Below are 10,244 nucleotides of genomic sequence, written 5' to 3'. Positions count from 1 at the left end.
CCATTTATCTATGGATGAATATTTGGGTTGCTTCTGACACAGGAAAACTAAAGGGACTCCATGAAAAATTGCTTTTTTTCCTTGCTCCGTTCCCTGCTTCTATTCTTGCTAGGACCTACACATGCTTTGTAGAATAGATAATGTATATTCTCCTTGTAAATGTCAAGGAGTTAATTATTTCTTTGGAGTCTTCCAGCACAATAGGTAGTATCTAAGCAGTGACCAGGCAGGGTCATCATGAACATTTTCCAAGACCACTGACTCCCAAGATCCCTAGCTCCAGGGCATAAATGACTTATGAAGGATAGCCAAACACTTGTCTTTGTTCCTTGATGCCTGAGAAGACACTTTCACTGGACCACCATCCTTAATAAAAACCCCAGACTCTAATCCAAGCAAAGAGGAGACTCACTCTTCTTTCCTTTCCAACTCTTCTGAGGCTCTATTTGTATATGTTCTCTTTCTATATCTTCAATAAGTTCTGCTCTCACTTCCTCTCGGTTTGCGTTTGATTTCTATCCTGCACAAAGCCAAGAATTCTCTTGGCTCGTCCTTCAGGACACTCCTCTGGGTCCTCAGAACCAGCCAGCATGCAACACTTCCATATCTTTGCTATTACAAATAATGCTGCAATAAACGTAGGGTGCATATTCTTTTTGAATTAGTGTCTTAATTTTCTTTGGGTAAATTCCCAGTAGTGGAATTACTAAATCTTATGGTATTTTTTAAAGTTTTATTTATTTAAGTAATCTCTACACTCCACATGGGGCTTAAATTCACAACCCTGAGATCAAGAGTGTAGGCTCCTCTGACTGAGTCACCAGACAACCTTATTTTTAGTTTTTTGAGTAGGCTCTATACTGTTTTCCACAGTGACTGCACCAACTTGTATTACCACTAACAGTACAAGAGGGCTCCTTTTTCTTCACATCCTCACCAACACTTGTTATTCCTTGTGTTTTTTATTTTTAGCTGTTCTGACATATAATATCTCATTGTGGTTTTGATTTGCACTTCCCTAGTGATTAGTGATGTTGATCATTATTTCATGTGTCTATTGTCTATCTGCATGTCTTCTTTGGAAAAATGTCTATTCAGTAGAAAAAATATGCAGCCAAGAATACTTTATCTGACAAGGCTGTCATTCAGAATAGGAGAGATGAAGACTTTCCCAGATAAACAAAAAACTAAAGGAGTTTATGACCACTAAATCAGCTCTGCAAAAATATTAAAGGGGATTCTTTGAGTGGGAAAGAAAGACCAAAAACAACATAGACTAGAAAGGAGCGAAGAAAAATCTCCATAAATGACTTTACAAATAGTACGAAGGCACTAAATTCATATCTATTAATAATCAATTTGAATTTAAATGCACTAAATGCTCCAATCAAAAGACACAGGGGGGAGGTGCACCTAGGTGGCTCAGTCAGTTGGGCCTCTGACTTCAGCTCAGGTCATGATTTCATGGCTCATGAGATCAAGGCTCACATTGGGCTCTGTGCTGACAGCTCAGAGCCTGGAGTCTGCTTCAGATTCTGTATCTCCCTCTCTCTCTGCCCCTCCCCTGCTCACACTCTGTCTCTCTCTCTCCTTCAAAACATAAACATTAAAAGGAAACAAAAAAACGACACAGGGATTCAGAATGGATTAAATCTCTCTCTCTCTCTCTCTCTCTCTCTCTCTCTCTCACACACACACACACACACACACACACACACACACACACACACCCACCATCTATCTGTTGCCTACCAAAGACTCATTTTAGACCTAAAAAACCCTCCACATTGAAAGTGAAGAAGAACCGTCTATCATGATAATGGATATCAAAAGAAAACTAGAGAAGCCATTTTTATATGAGATAAACTAGATTTTAAAGCAAATACTATAATAAGAGATGAATAGGGGCATTATATCATAATAAAGAGGTCTACTGAAGGAAAAGATCTAACAATTGTAAATATTTATTCCCCAACTTGAGAGCACCCAAATATGTAAATCAACTAATAACAAACATTAAAAAACTCATTGGTAATAATAAAGTAATAATAGTAAAATAATAGTAGGAGACTTTAACACCCCATTTACAACAATGGACAGACCACCTAAGCAGAAAATCAACAATGAAACAATGACTTTGAATGACACACTGGGCCAGATGAACTGAACAGAAATATTTAGAACATTTCATCCTAAGGCAGCAGAATAAGCATTCTTTTCAAGTGTACATGGAACATTTTTCAGAAGAGATCACATGCTGGGGCACAAATCAGGCCTCAAGTACAAAATAGATTGAGATCCTATCTTGCATATTTTCAGACCACAATGCTATGAAACTTAAAGTTAACCACAAGAAAAAATTTGGAAAGACCACAGATAAATGGAGGTTAAAGAATATCCTATGAAAGAATGAATGGGTTAATCAGGAAATCAAGAAGAAATTTAAAAAAAAATACATGGAAGCAAATGAAAATGAAAACACAAAGGTCCAGAACCTTTGCAATGCAGTAAAGTCAGTCATAAGAGAGAAATATATAGTAATACAGTAATTCCTCAAGAAGCAACCTAACCTTCACCTAAAGAAGCTATAAAATAGGAATACAAAAAATTCCTCAAATATGCAACCTAACCTCACGCCTAATAAAGCTATAAAATAAACAACAGGGCACCTGGGTGACTCAGTCAGTTGAGCATCCAACTCTTGATTTCAGCTCAGGTCTGACTGCCACAGAAATCAGACAAGAAAAAGAAATAAAAGGCATCTAAGTTGGTAAGGAAGAAGTAAAACTTTCACTATTTGTAAATGATATGATATTATCTCTCTCTTTCTGTCTCTCTCTCTCAAAATAAATAAACTTAAAAAAATTATACAACTCAATGCCCAAATCAAACCGAAACAAAACATAAAACCATCTAATTAAAAAAATGGGCAGAGGACCTAAACAGACATTTTCTTTTTTTTCTTCCAAATTTTTATTTAAATTCTAGCTAGTTAACATATAGTGTAATATTGGTTTCAGGAGTAGAATTTAGTGATTCATCACTTACATATGATACCCAGTGCTCAACACAACAAGTACCCTTCTTCATGCCCATCACCCATTTAACTCATCCCCCCTACCCCTGTCCCTCCATCAACCCTCAGTTTGTTCTCCACAAGTAAGTGTCTCTTATGGTTTGCTTCCCTCTCTTTCTTTTTTTCCCCTTCCCCAATGTGCATCTGTTTTGTTTCTTAAATTCCACATATGAGTGAAGTCGTACAGTATTTTTCTTTCTCTGACTGACTTATTTTGCTTAGCATAATACCCTCTAGCTCCATCCATGTCATTGCAAATAGCAAGATTTCATTTGTTCTTATGGCTGAGTAATATTCCACTATCTGTATTTATATATCTATATCTGTATCTGTATCTATCTATCCATCTAGATATTCAGATAGAAGTGCATGTACCCCTTTGTTAGTGTTTTTGTACTCCTTGAGTAAATACATATGAACGTAATTGCTGGATTATAGGCCACTTCTATTTTTAACTTTTTAAGGAACCATCATACTGTTTTCTAGAGTGACTGTACCAGTTTGCATTCCCACCAATAGTGCAGGAGGGTTTCCCTTTCCCCACATCCTTGCCAACATTTGTTTCCTGTGTTGGTGATTTCAGCCATTCTGACAGGTGTGAGGTAGTTATCTCATTATGGTTTTGATTTGTATTTCCCTGATGGTGAGTGATGTTGAGCATCTTTTGATGTGTCTGTTGGCCATCTGGATATATTCTTTGGGAAAATATCTATTCATGTCTTCTGTCCATTCTTCAACTGAATTATAGCAGGCCTGAATTTTAAAATGAATTTGGAGATTTTCATTCATTTTCTATTTTTTGGAATAATTTGAGAAGAATAAATATTAACTCTTCTTTAAATGTTTGGTAGAATTTGCCTGTGAAGCCATCTGGCCCTAGATGCTTATTTATCATCTGTATATCTTCTCTGGGAAAGTGTCTGTTCAACTCTTCTGCCTATCTTTAAATTGGGTTGTTCATTTTTCTTATTGTTAAGTTTTAAGAGTCCTCTTTGTATTTGGGGTACAAGTCCTTTATCAGATATGTGTTTTGCAAATGTTTTCTCCAAATCTATGGCCTGTCTTTTCATTCTTTAACAGCATCTTTTGCAAAGCAGAATTTTGCAATCTGAATAAAATCCAATGTAACAATTTTTTCCCCTGGATCATGGTTTTGGTGTTTTATTTAAAGACATTGTGGGGGCGCCGGGGTGGCTCAGTTGGTTAGGCGTCCGACTTCGGCTCAGGTCATGATCTCACGGTCTGTGAGTTTGGGCCCCGCATCAGGCTCTGTGCTGACAGGTCAGAGCCTGGAACCTACTTCGAATTCTGTGTCTCCCTCTCTCTCTACCCCTCTCCCACTTGCACTCTGTCTCTCTCTCAAAAATAAGTAAACATTAAAAAGAATTTAAAGGCACATTGCCAAACCCAAGGTCACCTAGAAAATAGGAGTTTTCCTCCTGGAGTTTTACATTTTTGCATTTTACATTTAGGTCTATGATTCATTTTGAATTGATTTTTATGAAAAATATAAGGTCTGTGTTTTTATTCATTTTTAAATTTTATTTTAGGTTTATTTACTTATTTTGAGAGAGAGAGAGAGAGAGAGAGAGAGAGCAAGTCGAAGAGAGGCAGAGTGAGAGAGAAAAAGAGCATGAAAGAGAGAGAGAGAGAGAGAGAATCCCAAGCAGGCCCCACACTTAGCATGGAGCCCGAAGTAGGGCTCAATCTCATAACTGTGAGATCATGACTTGAGCTGAAATCAAGAGTTAGACACTTAACTGACTGAGCCATCCAGGCATCCCTATGTTCATTTTTTGAATATATGAACATATAATCGTTGTAACACAATTTCTTGAAAAGATTTTTCTTTCTCTGTATAATTGCTTTTACTCCTTTGCCAATGATCAGTTGTCTATATTTATATAAATCTATTTCTTTGCTTTGTATCCTGTTCTACTGATCTAAGTGTCTGTTCTTGCACCAATACCATACTGTCTTGACTACTATAGCTTTACAGTAGGTCTTGATATTAGACAATGTGACTCCTTCAATTTTGTTTTTCTTCTTCAATATTATGTTGGCTATTTTAGGTCTTTTGCCTTTATTTTCTAATTAAAAAAATTAATGTTTATTCCTTTTTGAGAGAGAGAGCTAGAGCGTGGGCAGGGGAGAGGCAGAGAAAGAAGTGGACACAGAATCTGAAGCAGGCTCCAGGCTCTGAGCTGTCAGCACAGAGCCTGATGTGGGACTCAAACCCATGAGCCGTGAGATCATGACCTGAGCTGAAGTCAAAGTCTTCACTGACTGAGCCACCCAAGTGCCCCTTTCTTTTCTAACTTTAAAATTTTTTAAGTTTTTAGTAATTTCTACATTCAACATGGGGCTCGAACTCACAACCTCAAGATCAAGAGCCAACCAGGTACCCTTCTTTTGCCTTTCCATATAAACTTTAGGATCACTTTGTCAATATCTACAAAATACTGGGATTTTTATTGGGATAATTTTGAATCTATGGATCAGATTAGGAAGAATTGAATCTTAACAATATTACATTTTCCAATCCCAAACACAGAATATCTCTCCACATATTTTAGGTCATTTTTATTTCTTTCCTTAGAGTTTTGTAGTTTTTTGATATAGATATATCAAGATATTTGTAATTTTTGTACAAATACTCTATTTTGTTAGATTTATACCTAAGTATTTCAATTTTCAAGTTATTAATGATATTGGTTTTATGAATTGCAAATATCCATGTGCATTGCTTATATATAGGAAAGCCATTGACTTTTGTTAATATCACGTCCTTTGAACTTGATATGATACTTGCTTCCAGCACTTTTTGGGTTGATTCTTTGGGAATATCTATATAGATGATCATGTCATCTGTGAAGAAAGACTTTCATTTCTCTTTTCCCAATTTGTATCTCTTTTATTTTGTTTCCTTGTATTGATGTACTAGTTAGTGCTTCCAATACAATGTTAACTGTATCTCCATTTAATTCTTCAGTCTAGTCTCTTCAAAAGCCAGATATTTTCTGGAGAACACCAGACTACCACAAATGCAAACAAATAGTGGTCTCAACTGCAATTGCTGTGCAAGATATGGTATCTTTGCTAAAGCAAATTAAATGACTTCAGATACATGGTAGCCTTGGGTCTGAAGAATAATTTCTTTTCTAAGCTTATCAGAATAAGCTTGTGTATATTTTTAACCTTGCCCCAGAGTTATGTTAACTCTTTCCCATCCTTTATGACAGTGTATTCTGAAGGGGTCATTCATTAGAATATCACATTAGTCCATTTACTGATGACGTGTTAATTCAACTAGAAGAGGAAGAAGTGGCAAGGACATTGGGGGTTTTGGTAAGACACATGCCCTCCAGAATGTGGGAAATGAACCCTGCAAAGATTCAAGATCTGGCCACATAAAGTGTTCTGGGTCCAAGTACTTGGTTATGCCGAAACAACCCCTCCAGAGTAAAAGATAGGACTCCATTTGAGAATCTGATTCCAAGTTACCTGACAAATGTTATGGGGCCTCCGTCTTGTTGTAGCAAGTTAGACAACCCTATGTAATATTGTGGGCAATACTCATTGAATGCATACTTTTTTACAGTTCTCTTCCTATAATTCCTGTACCGCAAAGGAGGACACTAAGGTACAAATTTTTTTTAAATAATTTTCTGATGTTACCTAGCAAGTGACAGAGCTGGGCTTTGAACACTGACATTCTGCTTCCCAGAACTCACACTCTTAAATCATTATGTGATATTGCCTCTCCATATCCAAGGTCAAGTCAGTGGCAAAAACTGAGACTGAGTCTTGGGTTTCCTGAATGCCAAGTTAGTGCTCTTTTCATTCATTCTCTCTCCATTTCTCTCATGGTGAGTAAAGTTTTTCCTATTCTCCAGGTACGGTTGTGTTCTCCATCTGATGTGGTAGTTAAGAGCTTGGGCTATGGTGTCAGACAGACTTGAGTCTCTGCCACTTCTCAGCAGTGTGTCATTGAGGGTACTACTCACATTCTTTGAGTTTTGGTTTCTACACATGTAAATAGGAAAAATAACAATAGTACTCATTTCATGGAGTTGATATAAAGATTAAATGATATAATATTTAATATGGAAGATAAAACCTTAAGACATAAGCTTCAATAATATTAACTGGCATCATTATTTCTGCTTGGCTTCTGGAGATCTAAGGAGTTTCCCTCTTTTTTACATCACTTTTTCCTCTCTTTCGGTTTCCCATTCAGAGTGGAGAAATTTGATTCCTGAGAAGCTCATTTTAATCTGATTACTCAAGCTCAAAACATTGAGTAGCTCATTGAAAGAGCACTGTGATTTGCCTTGGTATTGATACCACATAGGGATTTCCTTGAGTCTCATAGTTATTCAATATGTATACACAACAATTGTATATATGATTACACAAAACGGAGGACCCTTCATTTGTGCCTCAAGTATCATTATCACCATGTAATCAGGAAGAAACAATTTTTCTTTGAAGGCAGTAGTTCTAATAGGGTTATCCTTCTTTTACAAAAATAAATACTTTATAACATCTCCTTTATTATCCTGAAATAAAATTCATTAAAACAATAAATCATTTACACATACAATAAGCAATGAAGGTGCTAACTTTAATATAAAAGTGAAAAGAAGGGAATGCATTTATAATAAAATATGTATTTCAGGATATCAGTGCTCATGCTTGACAACATTATGGGATACAGAGGCTGTTGGATATTTGCATCTGTGCCTAGAATCTTACATGTAATTAATAGCTATAAATGCAGACTTCGAGAGTTGTGTTGAACTGGTGACTTGAATATTGAGAGAACTGTGACTATCAGTGGTTTATTTTTCGGAAATGATGAAAAATTCTCTGCAAAATTCCAAACCAAAATACAGCTTTCCTTTACTCTAGAAATACATGGTGTATTTCTAGAAAATTCAGTGTGCATTGGAATTGGGAGGGAACAGTACTTATATGAAAAAAGAAGGTAGGTTGTAGGCTCAGGTAATTAGGAACAGGTTTTTCACTGATATGTTTGGAGAGACATCAAAGTTGTAAGGGACCCAGAATAATTCTTCGGAGTAGATAGCACCTCTGACAACTGTCCAATAAATCCCAGCAGTGCTTCTAATCATTATGACATCTGGTGATTCTCCCTCAGAAGCCAAAATGCCCCTGGAGAACTTTCACCTGCTTTGAGAACCACAGCTTTAAAGAAAATGTCATTATTATGTATGGTTTTATTTATTTATTTAGTTAGTTAAAAAACATTTATTTATTTTAAGAGAGAGAGTGAGTGAGCATAAGTGGGAGAGGGGCAGAGAAAGAGAGAGAATCCCAAGCTCCACACTCAGTGCAGACCCCAATGTGGGGCTCAGTCTCACAACTGTAAGATCATGATCTGAGCTGAAATCAAGAGTTGGAAGCTTAACTGACTGAGCCACCTAGGTGCCCCTTATGTATGGTTTTATTACGTCAAGGCAGTGGCACTCAAAATTTCCCAGAAAATTTTTCTTCAACATAATGGTTATTTTACAACATCTATCACCGTTTTACAAATGAGGAAACAAGCTCATCAAGATTAAGTCACTTGTCCCAGGTCATGCAGCCACCAAGTAGCAGATGTAAACAGTTCCAACTCTTGGTCTCATCACACCCTGTTCACTACATCCCCCAAATGGGAATGTAATGGATATGCTAGAACTTCAGCTCCAACCCTTACCTCCATCTCTTGGAAATCCCCTATATTCTGGTTCCAAAAACTACTGAGCTGCCTTGCTGGTGGTATTTGCCTTTCCTCAGCCCCTCTCTGAAGGCATCTTCCCTTGGCACCTTTCCTGCCTCATTTCTATCACCTCTGGCTTTTCCCAGGGTAGCCTGGCTGAGGTGGCAGAAGCGTCCACCCCTTCCCCACTCTCTGTCACGAGGTCATAAAGCAGGGTGAAGTCTACTTCCAGTTTCTTTAAGAGTTTCAAGGTGGGGTGCAACTGTTTTATTTGATTGGGTCCTTATTCCAGCCCACTCTCTCTGAGAGTCTGATATGGGTGGCTGAGGCAGGCCTGGAAGGCACTCTGTCAACTCGCACTGAATAGTGTCCTTCCTTTCCTATTCCAATCATGCTAATATACTCTGTTTCTCTTTCCCCTCCAAATAAGCCTTTGTTCCAATTGTTTGTATGGGAACTTAAAAAGGGAGTCATTATTCAGCAGCTCCTTAAGAGGACCTCATATTAGCCTCATGTGGAATAGAATACAAAATATTCATGAATGTTTGGGATAAAGCTTGCAACAAAGAAAGATTCTTAGCTCCTGGGTGTTCTTTATGTCCTCTATCCTTTCCCCTTCCCCTTCCCTTCTCCATCTCACCCTCAGACTATCAGAACTGTACATTCACTTCTCTGTTATAGGAATAAAAGCTAGAGCAGCATATCTTCTCAAATGCTTTCTCTGCACCTATTAAGAAGATCATGTGGTTCTTGTCCTTTCTTTTACTGATGTGATGAATCATATTGATTGTTTTGCGGATACTGAACCAGCCTTCATCCCAGGTATAAATCCTACTTGGTCATGATGAATAATTTTTTTAATGTATTGTTGGATCCGGTTGGCTAATACCTTGTTGAGGATTTTTGCATCCATGTTCATCAGGGAAATTGGTCTATAGTTCTCCTTTTTAGTGGGTTTTTGTCTGGTTTTGGAATCAGAACTCTGATTTTATTTTAATTTTATTTTTTAAATGTTTATTTTGAGAGAGAGAGAGCACATGCATGTGTGAGCAGGGGTGGGGCAGAGAGAGAGAAAGAGAGAGAGAGAGAGAGAGAGAGAGAGAGAGAATGAATCCCAAGCAGACTCCATGTTATTAGTTCAGAGCCCCACTTGGGACTTGATGCCACTAACCTTGAGATCATGACATGAGCCAAAATCAAGAGTTGGATGCTTAACTGATTAAGGCACACAGGCACCCCCATCGGTCCCATTTTAAAGGGAGAATAAATCTTTTTTAGAGGTCCCTGAATAGACTTCCCAGCCAGTCCCATAACAGGATTGGATACTTGGCTATGCTCTCCCTACCTAGACAGGAGATGGAGAGAGTGATATCTGGTACCTGCAGCTTTTATAAGGGGGGGGCAGGCTTGGTGGTCTCATTGAATGGCTGTTGATATTCT

This window comes from Suricata suricatta, chromosome 11 (assembly GCF_006229205.1).
Source record: "Suricata suricatta isolate VVHF042 chromosome 11, meerkat_22Aug2017_6uvM2_HiC, whole genome shotgun sequence".
In the NCBI taxonomy this organism is placed as follows: domain Eukaryota; kingdom Metazoa; phylum Chordata; class Mammalia; order Carnivora; family Herpestidae; genus Suricata; species Suricata suricatta.
The sequence above is the reverse complement of the archived record's forward strand: the minus strand, read 5'-3'. Positions refer to the sequence as shown.